This window comes from Corvus cornix, chromosome 2 (genome assembly GCF_000738735.6).
Source record: "Corvus cornix cornix isolate S_Up_H32 chromosome 2, ASM73873v5, whole genome shotgun sequence".
Lineage (NCBI taxonomy): Eukaryota > Metazoa > Chordata > Aves > Passeriformes > Corvidae > Corvus > Corvus cornix.
This window is the reverse complement of record NC_046333.1, coordinates 69925002-69943611: the sequence shown is the minus strand read 5'-3', so window position 1 is coordinate 69943611 and position 18610 is coordinate 69925002. Positions and strand designations below refer to the sequence as shown.

Genomic DNA, 18610 nt, shown 5'->3' with positions numbered 1-18610 from the left:
TGAAGTCTCCTTTTTTTTTTCTTTTTTTTTTTAATGGAAAACATGAATTTTGCTTTGTAACTCAACAGTGTCATCTGACAGTAAGTGAATTAAGTCTAAGAACGCATCTATAGACTTTGGCTGCAGTTTGTTCAGTGATAAGTGCCATTGTAGAGCATTAGATACTGTGTATCCTGAGGCAACTCCATTTTGATGAATTTCCATTGTGCAGTCAAAGTTATGCTGTCAATTACTTCGTTACAATGCTCAGCTAAGCACACTGGTCCAACAGGTATGTCAGCTGCAAAGATGTGCTTGCCTTGGGTGTGGAATGCCATAGATCTTGGCCTTTTGCAACGAGTATCCAAGTAGATGAACCAGCTTGTGCTGCATTTGCCAGGCCTGAACACCTTTGAAATAACAGGAAACAATATGCTTGTTCTAGAAAAATCTGGCTAACCACTAAATGTAGTAAGATACAGTGAAATTTTATGAAATGTTTCTGCAGGGCTTTGCTTCAGCTGTTGTTTGACCAATTTACTGCTGTTTGAAAATCCTCATCAAGGGAGAATTCCTACAGCCTGTGTGGTGAATGCTAATGGAGAAGGAAAAAATTATACCATGTTAAGTGTCTAGTTGAGTGCTTTTTCTGTCATGAGAAGATGCCTTGTTTCTGCTGCATATCTGACACCTGCACAGCTATTAAAGAGGTGCCTCTTGGCTCTTGGTTGTGCCTCAGGTAAAATGGTAACTGTTCCTGTGTATTCAGAGGCAGTCTGAGGTAGCATGTCACCATACTGCAAAGGAAGCCTTAAACCACCCAAGTCCCAATTTAGAAAACAGTAGACAGTTCTTTTATTTGTATCCCATGGTGTCTGAACCCATGCCAGAAGTAGCATATTTGCCACTTTATGAATGGAAATAAGCCTTTCCCAAGGCATCTGTATTGGTATATATGTCTTGCAGAAAACAAAACCCAAAGTCAAGCAGGAAATACTTTTGGCTGCTCCTATACCTACCCTTTTAATTTTTTTTTTCTTCTGAGTTTTATGCTTCTAGTTTGATTGCTGCAGTCCCATCTGACTTTTACTCTAGGTCTTACTGTAGACTTCTGCTGGTGCTATTCTGGAACTGGGAAGCAATATCTGACTGTTTAGGTTGCAATTCGTCAAATTACAGGCATGCTGTCAGGAGTGTGGTTATTTTGTTTATTTTTTTTTTCCTAGCATTTGCTTGGTGCATGAAGACGCTCTTTAGATGCTTTAGCAATGGGTGGCTTCATCAGTGATACTGGTGATGACCCATAGCTTCCTCTTAACTGAGAATTCTCTGTTGAAAAGATAAGGAACAGACACTATATCTTTGGCTGCTGGTTGTTGTCCTTGCTTTTTTTAGCACTGATATCTTCTCTGAGAGCATACACATTACTGTGGAGCAGGTTTGGTTTTGAAAGCTGAAATTTCTGGTTATACTGTCTGGGTCTCATACAACTAAATAATTGTGGTTTTGATGTCAGTGTAATTCTTTCCATGATTACACAGTAATAGCCTGTCAATGTATTCCTGCCAAAATTTAGCATGCTGTTTGCCTCTGAAGTTGAATACTATTAAAACACTACAAGATAAACAGTACAAAAGGGATACAGAACTCTTCAGGCCTGCGTGCAAAATATTGTACTCTTCCATCTTTCAGGTGTCTCTTTGAGGTCTCTCTGCTCCATAGGAATGCTTAAGAAGGCACAGCTGAGAAGCTTCTTTGTGGTGCTGATTTGACTGTTACTGGTTGAGCATTGCTCTGCTGAGGCCCAAACCTGGTCTGTGTCAGCAGACCTTTACAGCCTCATTGCTAAAAAGTGGTTTTGTTCCCCTCAGTGTTTGCAATGATACTGGAAGCTGTTCCAGAATCTGGCTGGTCTTTGAAAAGCAGTGGGGACTCTGTGGTTGTAGATCTGCAGGCTCAGTAAAAGATGTAATTTTATTTTTGAAGGCAAAATAGAGTTGGAGAATTATTCTGATATGTGAAGGCAAGGAAGTTACAAAAGACTAAGAGTTAAACTTTGCTTTATGCCCTTGCCAGTCCATTTTAGGAAAAAAGTCATATTTGCAGCTGATCAGAGACTGAAAAGTTGAAACTGTGTGGTTTTGCTTCATGTGTTTAATTTCTTGTGGCCACCTGGTATACATTAAATGTTTCTATATTCTTATTGCAGCACTTTATAGTTGAATATATTGTGTAACTGTTTAATTCCTTTTTCTGCATTTTAAAATGAGAAGAGGATTTTATACTAATTTTAGACATTTTCATTATTCATTATAAAATAAGAGTCTCAAGACTGGCTGTGTGTCCAAAATTACACTTGCTGTATTTTCATTGATATTATCCTTGTGTTTTCACACACTTCTATTTATGCTCAATTACTGTTTAGTCATGTTATAAAAGCCATCTTGGTAGAAAGGCATTATTATGCTGCTATTTTTGATATGTGCAGTCTAGCTAGAATTTCAAATAATTACATTTTCTGTAGCTTTACTTGTTTAAACATTAGGAGAGATCAGATTTTTCTTAAAATTGGAGAGTAACTCAAATGGGGAAACGCTGATTGCTAATTCCTTTTAGAGTGCAATTCAGCTTTGTCACACACAAACTCTGTTAGTCTTAATCATACCCGAGGATTTCACATCTGTTGTCTTGATCAGTTAAAGACAAGTGTAACACAGACTTGGCAAATTGAAAGCGAATTCAAGACTACAAAAATTCCCTAATGATGCCATGGTTTTAATTTTGATAAATTGAAAGAACTGTAATGGTTTAAGTTACTTTCAGAGAACGTGAAGGTGTGTAAAGCAGAAAATGAGAGTGTGCACATGCACTGGGAATACATTAGCTGATGGGAAAGCTGTGTAACTAGTATTTTCAGTGGTGGACATAGAGCTTACTCTTACTGGTTATGTAGGCTGAGTTTCTCAGAATTACTTGGTGTGGCTTCAAAATGTGACACTGAACTTCCACTAATTAGCTGAATCCATTTCATTTCCCTTATACAAGCAGGTGTTACTGGTGATGGATTCTGTCATCTGGGCTGGGAACCTTCTTGCTTAAACTGTTTCAACACCTGAGCATGTTGTCTAGGCTGCTGTTTTAGTGAGTGAGAGCCCAGGCTTATTTAAGCCAAATGCAGGTGCTTACTTAGGCATATAGCCAATACAATTCACAGCACCAGGCTTCCCTATCTGCTCTGCTGAGTGTGAAAGGTGCTTAGGGTGGCTACCTGATGGGGCTTGTGTTTTTATTGTCCTGAGTAGCACCTCATCTTGCAATGAGGAAGCATTCATTTTATCCAAAGCACTTTACAGGGTAAACAAGGTGATAGAATTTGGTTATTTGAATTTTTTCTTCTAGTAAGAAAAAGGTATTGTGCAGTAAATGTGTTAATGTGCAACTAAAGATATGGGGACTGCATACTTTTACAGGTACTGTTTCTGTGAGGCTGCTGCTTTGGAGTTGATCTGAAGAGGAACAGTGCTCCCAAATCCCTACTTGCCTCCTGAGCATCATCTGCACAGCATTGCACAGCTTCTCTCTTTCTGATCCCCTTTCTGTTTTGAGGGACTGACCAGTGTGTTTGATTTTCCAGTTTGCCTCAGTACTGTCTTATGTTGCTTTCACTTGTGTACTGTGACTTTGATGTTAAATCAAGCTTCCAAGCAAAAATGTAGTGGTTTTGCTTCCAAAAAGTTTTGGTGAGTTGGGTGCTGGTTCACTGAGACTGTGGCACTTTGGTGTATTAGTGACTGTCCATCTTCCCCTTGTAAAACCTCCCTGTGATTACTTACAAATGTCGGCAGCTACTCTATTGTGTCTGTGTGTTGACGGGCAGGATAGGGCCAGTTCATAGCCCTGGATGGTAAGAAAATGGAAAGAGTGGCCAAAAACCAATTAAGAGAGATCTTTTTGAGGGAAGTACAAGCCTGAATTTCTAATGAAGGTCTGTGATCTTGTGAGCCATTCAATATGCTGAGTGAAATGTCCGCAGTTTCATCTAGATCAGTTCTTGACTTTCAGTGCTGGTGGTTTTGATGATTTTTTTTTTTTTTAATTAGTGCTTTCACTAAGAAATAATTTGAACTTATGAAAGTGGCATTTGCTAATTATTTAACTTTGTATGTGTGTGTTCAGCTTTCCCTCTTGTGTGTTTGGGACTGAGGGAAAGATGAAGAAGGGGAGAGTTTATAAATCTACAGAATTTGTCAGATGTATTGCCTTTAAGTCTTTCTAGTTTCACATGTTCTTCTGATTGTCTCAATAAAGAGGCTTTGTTTTAATGTGGGATAAAGAAAAAAAAATGTAGGAAAGGCCAGGATGAAAAACTACTTTGTTTCTATCTTTACAGCAGGACTGTATTGCCTTTATGCTTGTGGAGGAAACAGCTCATAGTTGGTATATGAGTGTGTGAGGGAATCAGACTGTTAAAATTCAGTGTTAATTAAATTACAGTACTATTGCAGCTAAGAGACATCACTGCTTTTCCATACTGAGGCAGTGTCTCGGTTTTGGAGACAAAACTTCAGGAGGAAACACTCCGGAATGAGTGTCTCCTCCGAAGGGAAAAGGACCTCCCCTTTTCCTCCGCCAGTAAGACAAGTGGGTCACAGCAAGTAAAAGCGGTAAAAAACCCCCAAACTGTTTATTAACACACTAACAAAACAGGGTAGAACAGGATTAAAAAAAAAAAAAAAAAACAACCTCCAAATACAACAAATTCCCGGAGAGGGAACAGACACCCGGGCTCGGACCAGCCGGGGCCGCCCCTGCAGGCTCCCCGGACCGGCGAGGAGGGAAGGGAGGCAGTGAGGCAAGGGGCAGGAAAGGGGAAAAAAGGACAAGAAAAAAGCCAACAGAACCTTTTTCCTGCTCGCCGGAACACAAAGGAAACCCAGAGAGCAGCACAGCGCTCCCGACGTGCTCCCTCCTGAGCCCCAGAGCCCTGAGCCGCTGGGCTGAACCGTTCAGCTGCCCCCTTGGTCCCTGGCTCTGGCCCCGCCCCCGGCTCCATCCTGAAGGCGCAGCATTGAGCGGGCAGTTAAGGAATAAAGCAGCTTCATAACGTCACCCCCAGGACAGGCGGTCAAGGGTGTTAGGCTTCCAAGCTAATCTGTAATGTTTTTTGTAATTTAAACTTAATAGCGAAATAGAATAAAATTCAGAGTGCTGGCAGTGTGCCTGAAGCATCAAAACACACTGTGAAGAAGTTCATTTGGGTTGTGGTCACGTTCTGTTTGGGGTTTAACTCTGTTTTTTATTTAAAAGAAGATGCTATCTTATTGCAGGACCTTGAGTAATACATCCCCCAGCGTGTTTGATTGAAATACTGCATTTTTCCTGTTTGTTTGGGTCAGATGTGGGTCTTGTGTCAGCGTAAGTGGAGCTTTTAATTTTGTGCGTGCACAGGGCTAATCATTGCTTATTATTTGGTTATGGATTTCTTGCTTGAAGAATCTCAAATGGTGCCTTTTGAAACATAAATCTGTTAGTGCCGTTCTGTGTTTAAGCAAAAAGTGGCCAAGTTATGAAGATCTATAGCTATGAAATGTGCATTAGCAGGCAGTTTCTTTGGAAGAATGTATGCCAAAACAGAACATCACAGGTTCTTGTTTCTCTGTTTCTTGTGCTCTACCAAGTTTTTGTCTTGCAGTATTTATTAAACTGTGTTTCGAGGTGTAGTCCTATTTGGCAGTGATTATTTCCCAAAACAATTTGCAGATTCTGGATCTTACTATTTGAAAATCATGTATTAAAATACAGTTGACTCTTGCATTTCACCCGGTGAAAGCAGAAACTGTGCTCCTATGGATACCGGCGCAATAAGCTTGCCTCTACCGAAAGCCGTTTTTACAGCTGGGTGTTAAAGTCATGAAAATCAAACTGCTGACACAGCCTTAATCACAGGGCCGCAAGTAGCACTTCTTTGTTTTTGTGTGACAGTTTCATTGGTTCCTTACAGGTGTTTGTGTATAATAATTCTTATAAAACAACATTTGGTGAGTTTTCAAATGAATCATGTTAATTCCAGGATTAATTTTTGAAGAGAGACCTTTTGACTCTTTTTCCTTTTGAGGTTTTTGGTCATAAAAATCCATATGTTGAAAATGTTCATTACTTTTAATTTTTCAAGTGCAGCCCTGTGTTGGGGGGAAAAGCAGAAAGAAACTGGCTTGCCTGTGACAGTGGGCAGCCCCACTCTATCTGATGTTTCTGTTGTCAGACTTCTTGGAAAAAACATGGATCTTTGTTTTACTGCTCTGCCCTTGCTGCTGGGCTGGCAGGACAGTGTAGGAGGTGAAGCTGCAGCATTGCTCTCTTTGAGGGAATACCAGGTGTAGCGAAACTGTGAAGAAAAAGCTGGTATGCTTCTGTTTAAGACACCAGCAAGGGAAACAGTACAGTAGTAAAGTCTTTCCTCTGTTCTTGCTGGGTGTATATAGGGATGTGCTTTTAGCAGAGCCAGTGATGGAAGACAGAGTTCTCCTTGCAGGGCTTTCTGTTGCTCCCCTTTGGGGCTGGTGTGTGTGGTGGGGATGGGAGGACAAAGGAGTGACTGTATACAGAACATGAATCTGGAACAGCTTAGGTGGCTATAGTCACTTTTCAGACAGCTTGGAGAAACACCCTCCACGGAGTGAACTGTAAAAGCTGTTGTTCCCTCGTACGGTTATCATTGAGCCTCATTTTAAAGCAGCTGAGGGCTGGCACGTTGCCTCTACCAGGTAGTGCCGGTTAATGCAGTAATACACCAGGACATAATTATCTTGACCTCTGGAGAAACTGAACTGGGAGTAATTTGTTTCAGAAGTGAGCAATTTTGTGTGTGTGGCTCCTGGCATCTATAAAGCAAACAAGTCAGTGTTCAACTCCAGTTATAACCTCTCTGGGACTGCTGTTGAAACATGGCTAGCAGACGTGGTATGGTGCTGATACACTTCTTTCTCCCTGGCCTCTGCCTGGGATTGTTGACATTTGGAAAATGCATATGAAGTTTATGTGCAATTGATAATGCTTTGTTATGGATTTCAAAATTGTATCAGATACTGTAGTATGCGTGTGTATACAGCTGCACCTTTAAACAGGTTACATAGTGAAAAACTTGATCTGGATTTAGTTGAAAGTTCTTACTTGGCCTTTAAGCGATTTTGTAGGAGGAATGGCTTAATTAGAAGGGAGACCAGCCTTGCAGAACTAACACTCCTAACGTTGCTATCTTGCTAATACATTTAGTCACAGTTTGTTAGTTATGAGGCAAAAGGCTGACTAATCCAGTGGAAATGCTGGGGAGGTGGGGGGGACTAGAGAGTGAGAAGAAGAAATTCTAAAGGTAAAGCTTCTGGGTCTCCTGCTCCTAGTTTTGGTTATTTCAGTGGCCTGTCAGCATTGCTGCTGTCAAGCCCAAAGAAATTAAATCCTCAGCTCATGAGAGGTGGCTTTGCATCATCTGTGTCTAGAGCAGGAAATGGAAGATTATATGTGTTCGATGCTAAAGGTTGCTAGTAGATGAAGAGCTAGGTAAAGACGAGAACTCCTAAAATTTACTCCAGCTGAAAACCTTCTTGATGGTGTTTTTGGTTGGTCTTCAGCTGTAGGTGACCTTGGTTGGCCATACAGGTGTACTGGGTGCTGGGAAAACGGCGTGAATATATAGTTGGGAATGGGAAGGGAGGATAAAAGTAGGATGGCCCCTTTCAGTGGAAGCATGCAAGAGTGAAACTGTGTGTTGTTCATGAGCAAAAAAAGTACTTTTCAAGGAAGCTTGTTTACAGGTTTAAATAATTGAATTGCTTTGTCCAGGTTTTTGCAGTATGTTGTAGATAAACTTGACATTCCTGAAGTAATGGTTAAAGGTGAAACATGACAAGCTTCCTTAAGGAAAATATTGCTGCTCTGCATCAGCAGTTCTGGATTGGTGTCATTAAATTCTGACTTGATTCCTTGGTTGCTTTTTTGCCATGATGTAGCGATCATTCTCAGTACCTCAGATGTACCTGGCTGTTTTTAGCATTCCACTTTTAAACTGTTTCCTGTGAATTCCTCATGATGAAGTATGAACACTGGTGACTGAGCTTTGTAGTGAGTGTTTTAGTAAGTAATGAGACTTTGTACAGACAGAAGGTGCTTTGTGTCACTTCTTTAAACACTTTCAAGAAGAGCTGCTGTTCTGGACAGCTGTGAGAGGACCTTGTTGGGTGTCCAGACCTCTTGAGAATGGAGTTTGAAGAAGAGTAAGTCAGGTCCACTCTCTGTCTTCCTTCATTGGAAACTCTTAAATGCAGTGAAGCTTGAGATGGGCACGGAAACTTTTGTCAATTTTCTTTGTGATGGGAAAAGAAACTTTGTGTGTGTGAAGAATCAAGATGAGAAATTGTTGCCATAAATGGAGAGGGTCAAATGGTATAGGGAGAAGAAGAAAATCCCAAATCTGATAGCAGAGCACTATTTGGAACAGGACTGGGCCACTGTTTCCCTTTTTTTCCCTGCCAGGGACAGGAGGGTTGTGACCTAGAAGTCTTGTAATGGCTGTTCTTCATTTGTTGAACTTCATTTCTGTTGGTGTGAAAATTAGCAGAGAGTACTCTCCATTTTTCTATCTTGATTTTTTTTTTTTTTTTTTGTTTAATCCCCCCTGGAGCATGGTGCAGCACAGATACTTAAGGGAGGTTATGCTCCTGTTCCCTGGAAGACTGATGATGCAGTAGCACTGTACTGCTCTCCCACTTCCCCACCTGCACGCAGGGCTATGCTGTGGTGGCACAACAAATTTTCCCACCTGGAGGATGGAGACAGTGGGTCTGGCTGGGCTGCCTTGAAAGGGAAGATGAACTCTTTGCATGGAGGAGATATTGATGGGGAAGGTTTTTTCAATATGGGGAAAAATCAAGTAATAACTTGATAATCTTCTTGGTATTTTGTATCCTATAAAACCCCGAAACTCTCCTAGTCCATAAGAGAGGATGCAAACTTGGTCATAACAGTACTTACGTTTTTCAGGCCTCATTATTGTTTTTTGTGCCTTGAAAGAACTCACTTGCCTAGAGTTACTGTCTTTGCTTTGTTCATTCCTTGGTTTGAAAGCAGGCTTTTAAAGAGTGGCTGCACACCTTAGTCTGCTGAAGACAATACTTGAATAAGTGCACTTCCCAACATGCTGCAAATGCATGACTGTGCTTGCAGGAAAGATCTGGTCATGCCTAAACCTGAGCTTTTTACCACAGGTGAAAGGTGGTATTTTTAAGCAGCAAGAAACTGGGTCCCTCCAGTATATAAGCTTTCTCCCCTTTTTCCTCAGATCTTTTCTCCCACTGTGTCTTTTCTGATTTGGACCTTATCTGTTTTGTAAAAAAATTAGCTGCCCACCTCCTGTGCTGTTAGGTTTTGGTTATTAGGAAACCTGTTGCCAGAAGCACTGTCATCGAGCAGCTGTCACTGCCATCATTCCCCTCCCTCCCTTTCCAAGCATTCAGAGAAACTGATGGCTGACTTTACAGCTGATGTCAGCCCTTCAGCTTCCCAAGTTGAGTGGGAAGAGAGGAAAACTCCTCAATGGGCAGTCTTCTCTTCAGATATGAAGCTATGAAGTATGTGTCTTTCTCGACAGAGTTGTACTGTGTCACAGCTGGAGTGCTGTGCAGTGATGTAGCGCTGGGCAACGAGCAAAGTAATTCATATTTCTATCTGTCCTACTCTGAGACTTGTGAAGTTGCCAATTTATTCCCAGACTTGACTTTTTTTGCATGCTTAAAAAAGCCACAAAGTTAGCCAACAACAATTTGGTGCTTTTCTTTTAACGATTTAGCATGTCCAGATGTGCAGAGATTTACATACTTCTTCCACCCATGAGGAGCTGTGGGACTATTGCATCTGAGTGTAGTTTCAGGAAGTGATAAGGTTTCTGTTCCAGCAGAAAATTTTACTTATCTTCTGGAAAGAACATTTCAAGTCATTTGCTGAATGTTACCTATTGAAAATTTTATATGTATCTTTTTCATCTGGATGCAAAATGGGTTGTTACAGAAGGTATGTATTGCTTTGCTGTAGTGGCAGCCTTTTTTAAAAAGCCTTGGACTCTGATGAAGAATACAAAAGCTTCTGGTTTTTTTTTGGCAAAAAGTATATTTGCTGTGGTTATTGTAGAAAATACGTGTTATAAAGATTCAAGCTATGTTGTCTTGACAAAGAGAGAAAACTTAATTTCATTCCTTATTTTTAAAGAAGGAAATTAATGTGGGTGGGATAAAATCCTTGTGTTCTTACATATGCTTGGATGATTTTCAGTTTTCTTATGTGTTCAATTGCTTCATGTTTTACAGCACTGGCATTTGGATTTTCAGATTCCTCATGTGAACTGAGCTACTTTTCTGTTCCTCCTCAGTTTCTCATTGAGGAGGGTTTGCTTATGGATAACTGGCATGGCAACTGAGAGTGGTGAAAACAAATTAAAGTCATACTTTATAATTTGGAAGGTCTAGAAGGAACTGCTGGAATATGTGTGATATTTCTTGACAAGAGTTACTGCTTAAAGTTTGTTATTCCTTTTGTGTATTCTATTTGTTAAATACAGTTTTGCACTAAATCAGCCTCAATTGCTGATGTCTGAATTAATGCATCAGGGAAGAAAGAAGTGGATAATGCAGGTTATATTTGGCAACACAATGTGGTGTTGATGCAGGGCATTGGGGACCTTCTGTAGGGTTCTGCTACCATCATGGTTGGTGAGCTTGGTAGCACCATTTCCTAGAAACTGCCTGTTAAAAGAGTGTCCCATTTTACCTTCTGTGTTTCTTGCCAGGCTTTTACAGTGGATCCTAAAATTTCCTGCACTGACTGTTTCATAATGTGTCAATCCAAGTGAACGAGCTATGAGAGAAAACAGTGTGAGGAAGAGAGAGGACGTTTTACAGTGGTGCATAATCTTCGTACCACTTTAGGGTGAAGCAAGTGGTTTGGAGCATGGTCTCGAGGTCTTTTTTGGGACAAGGGTTTTTGTCTATGATTTGCCTACATTCATAAGTTCTTTTAAAAGTCTGTTTGTGCAGATAAATGGGAACTTTGTGGTCTTGTTTGTCAGACTCCTGAGAAGGCTTTTTCTCCATGCTGACTGTGTTCCAGTTCTTAAAACCTTCTTCTTCTGCAAGACTCAGCATCCTTGTGGGTCTGTGAAGCATTTTCTGGACTCTCAGAGCTAAGACTTGACAGAATTTCTCTTCCTCACTAAGCTGAGGACTGGGAAACAGAAGTGAAATCTAAGAGCATCTCTTCTCGTTTTTGGTGTTTTGCGTAGTTTGGGTCAGAAGGCAGAACTGTGCTATAATCTAAGTGAGGGCTGTTAGAAGTAGATCAGCATTATGTAGAAGAGAAATGGAGAGTGGTAGTTTTGAAATTAAACCGAGGCAGAAGTCATCTGCTGAAGTAGATGGTTAAAACCCCACCATGGATCTAGTTAAACAAGAGGCTGGGCAAAGAGGTTGGATCTGGATGTTGGCTAAGTTGAGGTGGTAGTCAGGGAGAGAGGGCAGAGGACAGCTGTCATGAGGACTGGTGCAGCTGAGTTAGCAGAGCAGTGAAACTAGGAAGAATTTAGGACCCTTTTTGTGGTGCTAGTGAAATCTACAAAGTATGTGGAGAAGCAAAAGGCAAATTTTGGTCTTTTAGAAGAGATTAACTGCAGAATGCCAATTCTGATATCAAAAGTGTGGAGTTCTATATTTGAAGTGAGTTAGTGTTTTGTTGCCATTTGAATTTGACAGTATTAAGGACACCTTGTTAGTTCTTAGTTTGAACACCAAACTCCTCAAGTTCTATGTGGCTTGTTACTGTGGAGACAGGTATATGTATCTCTATCAAATGAATAGCCTATGTGTTTAAATTCATCCTTAAAAATCTTTGAATATGCTGTGACTGACTGAAGCATCTGATGCTCTGTTTTGATTGAAGTTTAAAATGGAGCAGCAGTCTTTCCATCAGAGAGCTGCCTGGGATAGGCTGTTCATATGACTTTTTGGTTTCTCAATAACAGCTTGTGACATTTTTTTTATTGTTAAAAAACAATTACTCATTGCTATTTCTGAACTATTTAAAAAATGAAACAGACGTTGTTTATCCCAGTTCAAGTATAAAGGCTCCACAAGTACCACATGTGCTACAGTGATAACCTTCCTTCAGTTCTGTGTTGGAGTGTTATGCCAAGTGCAGTCTTTGTGCTGTAGTACAATGACTGACATCTTGTGTGTTGGGGTTCTTAGTGCTAACCTTTTCTGTTTTGAGCATAATTAGGTTGGCAATGTTTAATTTCTTCCATTTCTAATAAATGGGTATTATTTCTGAGTATCTTCTCTTGATACCTTTGAATTTTGAGAATGCAAAATTACTCATTCGTCTTGTAAACATGGATGATAGCAAAAGTCTCCAGTACTGAGGTAATTAAATCTGGAAGTGACTCTTAAAATGCTAGATAAATAGAAACAGTGAATGCCCGTTTATTAACGATTTAAAGCAACTTGTACATAATTATCAAAAGACATAAAAATATTCTGTACAAAATAAGATATCTGTGAAGTACCTTATGCTTTACAGGCTGCTACTTATGTGGTGTGTTGGCCAGGTTCAGTCCTCTAATCACTGTCTACCCTTTTCATTAATGAGAGACAGGAAAAGGTGTGGAAGAACCACATGAGAAGCAGGGCCTGAAGCAGCAGGAGTGCCCTGACAATAGAGGATGCTGGGGCCACTGTAATTGGTGCTAGTGGTGGATGAGGAGGGACCCTTTGGAAACAAATGTGAGAAGAGTAGAAAGACACTGCAATTCCTTTTCTCTGTCTACAAAATTTGAGGACCCTCTTTTCTGGCTGTTTCCAACTAAGGTGGACTTCTTCCTCCACAAGGCGGATGATGAATCTAGCTGAGGCTTTCTCCCTCAGCTTGCCTGTCTCCATTCTCATCCTCTCAGCAATGAGGGAGGTATTAAATGCATCTTGGTGCATGTACTTTATTCTTTCCTTCATTTTTTGAGGAAAGAAATCATAGCCTTTGTCCAACTTCCTTGGAGAGCCTTGGTCAGCAAGACAGTCCTGGTTTGGGGGCAGTTATCTACCGGGTCTTTCTCCCTTGCATGTCATCTTCTGGTATCTGTTTCCCATGAGGCTATAGCCTATGGTGTTATTTGGGTTGCAAGTACAATGTTTTGCTCCAAAGCACTGTGATAAAACAATTCCCCCTGTCTGAAACTTTCCCTGCCAGAGGTGGATGGAGCTGTGTTGAACTATTTTGTGTACTGGGCCAATGTCAAGCAGGAGGATGGAGGGACCCCACAGGGATCAACCTCAGTGAAATTTGAGGTACGGACTTGTCTTCACCTACAAGCATGCCCAACTTTCAGTTGAAGCATTGAGCTGACATCTTAGTAACAAAACAAAAACCTACTTTTTTAGGTTAAAATTGACATATGTGGTGGCCATCGCTTATTTCACTGTAACTGTGTGCAGATGGAGATGGGGATTTGAACCCCTCTTGACAATCACTGCAAGCTGACAAATGTGAAATAGAGAACTCATGCTAATCAAAAAAGTGTCAGTCAAAAATGATCTTGTTTTAAATGAGCACAGATTTTAGCCACACAAATATTTGAGGGCTCTGGGCTGCTACAGGCATTTCTAATCTAAATGAAATGAGGTGTGTGTACAGGTGTCTAATCAGTTTTGATACTGTTCAGAAACTTCTTGTAGATTTATTATGTTGAACCAAGTGACTGCAATATGTTGAGTGTTAGACTTTGTGTAACCACAGAAAATGCTTTTGCTCTAAATCTTGATTCTCAGTTTAAGATTGAGATTGAAAACTTTCCGCTGAACTAATAAACCTGAACAGCTTTTTCTTAGGAAATGATCTCAGTGCTTTAATTGTAATTAAGATGACATCTTTAATACCAAAACTTATGCACATGTTTAAAGTTACTGATTATTTTTCACTTTTAGTAGGAGTCAGAATTCTAGCTATTTAGATTTATAACAAGCCTTTTTTTTGTGGGGAGGGAGCTTTGTATAAAGACTTTCTTAATTCAGATCTTAAGTGATTCTTACACACGTGGTATACAAAGAGTGAGCTACGTATTACTGCTCCTTCAACAATACTCCATTTTCCCCTTCAATATTATAGGATTCTTGTCAAAAGCCAATAAATGGATGAGTGTGCTTAATGAACCATGTGAAAGCACAGTTGAGTTAAAGAGGAAGAAGAAGAATATTAAAGAGAAAATGTTACAAAGTGGCTACCTTTTTTAATAGTAATATCTTTAGGCTAATGGAAAACTGTCTGTTTTCAGTTTCTTTCCAGTCTGAAAGATTAGTATTTTCCAAAATCAGTTAATTATGTTCCTGTTAGCACGGTAGCTTGCACCAGATATGTGTGTGGTGCTCTAAATACAAGAACTCTTAGCAGAAGAGCTGCATCTTCAAAAAGGACCATCCCTCATCTTCCCTGACTTTCTTTGAAGTACTCTGGACTTTTCGTTGTTTCTCTGTCCTTGTTTTTCCTTTGCCCTTCTTTTACATCGGCACATCTCCACTCTTCTCCACCTTTTTTTCCTTCCATTCTTCTCTTTGTTTCTCACTCTTCTTTGCCCATTTTTTGCCCTTCTTTGTTCTTCTCTGCTCTTCTTCCCTGCTCTATTCTGCCTTTTCTTGCAATATTGAGAGAATTGGGAGATGAGTTGTTTGGGGTTTTTTGGGCTTTTTTTTTTTCTTTAACAACGGAAGAATTCTGGATTTATTAAAAACAAGCAAAAAACTTTTAACCTTCTCTGGTGGACGTTTCTTCCAGCTGTTGCTGAAACTGGTATCCATTAGGCTGTGCAGCTGAGGCTGCTGTGCTCACCGGGAAGCAGGACATTTATGATTGAGTTCCTGTTATTGACTGGCTCTAGAGAAAAATGCCAAATTCCACCAGACAATACAGTGGGCCTGCTGTGGGAGACTTTAGTGAATGTTGTTGTGATGTTTTGTAGAAGAGGATTTTTATTTTTAATTTTTTTTTTAATTTTATTTTTAGGGTTATTCTCTCGACTGTTTTTTTTTTTTTTTTTTCCCCAGGCTCTTAAGCAAGTTTTGCAAGCAATTCAGAGAATGATCAGCTTTGTCCAATGTCTGGACAGGCCTGAGTAATGTGGCACAAGAAAAGCATTTGCAAATCTTTTTGCGACTGTATTTTGAATATGTCACCTCTCATCCTTTTTTATGCACTGAGGATGTGTGTGTCAGATAAGTGGCTTCTTAGTTGTTTGGGCTTGGTTTTGGTAATACTGGTGCACTTTGAAAAAGGGTGGTCTGTAGTGTAATCAAAATGAAGTGTAAAAGCAAAGTATATTTGCTACAGGTTTGTGACATTAATTAACTCACCACAGTTTATAAGAATAATTTAAACTCCCAAGGATAGGCAAAACCACATTTATATTAACTGCAAAGATAAAATCTGTGGCTTTTCAGAAAGTGTTGAAGGTTTCCTTCACTCAAATACTTTCCCATCATGCACAAAGCATTTAATTTGTCTTTGAGCACTAATTTGAAATCCCTTAGAGCTGGAATTGTTCCTGAGCGAACTAAAATATATTTCATTCAAAGCTTTTCCATGTGAGAAAAACTTATAGTTATGGTGAACTAGGAGTCTTGTTACGGGCAAAATTGTCTCTGTTTATGAACATGCTTTCTTCCAAACATAACTGCCAACAGGTCCTTCTGTGCTGTCTGTACATTACTTTCCGCTTATCTACCCAGGGGTTATTTGGGAGATAAATGGGAATATCTGTTCCTTAAAATTGGGAGTGCCAGGGGCCCTTGGTTTTAAAGTCAGGTAATGATTCTTGTTGGCTTCTGTTGGTATTTCTATACACTTCAGTGCTTTAGAAAATGAGTTAATTTTCAAAGCCTACATATTATGACACATGCTGACTATTAAATATAGGTTAAATGCAGGTTGTGTGTTACTTTTGGTATAATTTCTCTGAACCAGGAGAATGTTACTCTTTTTGAAAGACACACACATACACACACACATACATACACACATACATACACACACAGGGTTTTATTCTTCTTGGCATCATGAATTAATAGTCTTTTGCTTGTTTACTGCATGGTAATATTTTCCTGTGGCTGGGGCCAACCTGTGCTCATTTAAAGTGACTGATGCACCAGCAGGTGGAAACCTTTTTACTAAAAGCAGTTTTAACTCTCTTGGGGGAGAGGAGTGAAGATGGGATTTTCAGCCTGGGAGCTGGGCTATGACGAAAAACAACAGAAAGGGAAGGTACCACCCATCAGGCAATCGTCAGTGGTTTTAAATGAGATAAGCAGAGGCTTCTTTCATAGCTTGCTTCCTTTCTCTGCACCTTTTGAAGGTGTTCAGAGTGGAAACCTTCCTGCCATCAAGTGCAAGATTCTCTAGTTATGTTTTATAGATTAGAAAGCTTATTTTTCTTCCAGATTTTCTATTTAAAGTTCCTTTAGCATTGTAAAAACTTGTTATTTACTTTATCGAGCAGAATAAATTCAAGTGAGGTAAATATTCTCCGTGCACCTGCTGAAGAAACTGCTGTTGTGGAAGGTTTTCAATAAAATCCTAGATGTCTAGGTGGCAGCTTCCTCAAGTTTTTTAGGATTTCTAGCCTTTCAAATATATTGCGACAATATCCTGCTTTAATTTTTGCAAACTTGAGTCTGGAAGTACAACTAATTTCCAAGGCCTTTAATTACATGGAAACACTTTAATATATACACTTAAATTGCATTAAAATTAAAACAAACAAAAAACCCACTAAAATTCTGTCTGCCTTGGCTAAAACATAAGAAGTAGCACATTAGTTCTCTATTCTTCAGAAATATTTTCTTCTTATTATTATTATTGCAGATAAGGTATGCATGTTTGAGGGGGAGGAATTCAGGCAGTAAATTATCTGTTTTATCCTTTGCTATACAGGTCAATTAATCTACCTTAACCAGGCACTACACTCTAATTAGCAGTGTCCCATGGGAGGTTGTCCTACAGCCAGCAGCACGCAGGAATTAAAGCAAATTAGTTATTCAAGCAGATTCATCTTTGAAGCTGGATCTTCACACTAGAGCTGTTAAGGATATCTTTACTAGCACAAAAGAGTATCTTTCCCTCTTTCCCTTTTTTTTTTTCCCCTTGGAAATAGTAATTTCCCACTCCTCAATAGAGGCAAACAAATCTCAGAGATAAGCTAGCTAAGTTTGAAGAGCTCCTGGTGACATTGCTACACGAACTCAAAATGAGTTTTTTAATGGCAGGTGTCTGGTACTCTTAATGATATTTTTGTTCACAGTTTATTTTAATGGTTTCCAAATATACAGCAAAGGGAAGCAAAATTAGGGTTTGACCACCTGTTCAGTCTTACACGGGCAGGCTGTAGGTTCAAGTGGTTGGGTAACACTTTCCCCAAATAAAAAGAGAGAGGTTAAGTCATTATAATGAGCATATAATTTATAATGACAGTAATATTTTAGGGTAAAGGTTTTAATATAAGTGTACATATCTTTAAAGAAAAGTGTACATAGCTTCTTTTTGCTTTTTTGGAAGATCTTTCTTAAATAAAAATACTTTGATTTAAGGAACTACGTTTGCTAAGACCATTGACTGAAGTGTTGAAAGTTACATTACTGAGACTGGGAATGTACAACACCCAAAGTTCATGGGTCAGTTTACTAGAGCTATGAAATCAGAAATATAATAGCAGAGCTACTGAATTATTAATAACTTCACTCCCTCGGGGGGAAAAAACAGTTGAATTGTTGATTGTTATTTAAAAACCTGAAAATTGTAATAATTTTTCTAATCTTGCAATATTGCTAAAAGCAGAGAAACTTGCTATGGAAAATTTGTGAAATGTCCTGGAAAATGTCACCAATGCTAGAAAGCATTTTTAAAAAAGTTAATTAAAACTGGTTTTAGGTTTGGCTCTCACAGTCTCAATAAGAAGCTGGATCTTCAAGACTTGCAAAGGTATATTTTAACGTGTATAGCTTTTATTAGTTTAGAAACAGAAGTATTCTGAAAACTGTTCTGGTGTCTGAAAGGAACACTCATTTAAAAATGAGACCTTCCGATTTCACTTGAAAGTATTGCTTTTCTCATAGTAATGGATCGGTGTAACAGAACAAGGGAATATTGATAAACACAGAGAAAAAGACTGTTGTGTGAAAGTTGTGACCGGAGAGTAATAGTCAATTTGTTTCCCTTAGTGATGTTCCTTGCCTCCCACAATACGGAACCTTTCCCAAAATTTGTTTTGGGTCACAACCATTCATCAGACCAACTCACAGCCTTCAATCTAGAGATTGGAAAGGGGGATTTGAGGACTTTGTTCCTTCCTTTTTTTTGCTTTGATAGTAAGGCTTTTGAATAATTTTATTAAGATAAAATATAAAATAAAATATAAAATGGTATTAAAATAGAGAAGGCATGTAATTTGATGGGTGTATTGTAAAGGCTTGTAAATTACAGCTAGCTGGATCCAGAGATTTAATTTAGCCTTGTATTTTCTGGAAGTGCTGGCTGTGTGGACTGATCTTCTGTGGTG

The 18610-nt window shown here is 39.4% G+C and overlaps 1 protein-coding gene across 1 annotated transcript in view; it reads left to right on the top strand.

Annotated features, from left to right (window-relative positions):
* The window catches only part of GMDS (GDP-mannose 4,6-dehydratase), a 412544-nt gene that overhangs the window by 8475 nt on the left and 385459 nt on the right, over positions 1-18610 (top strand).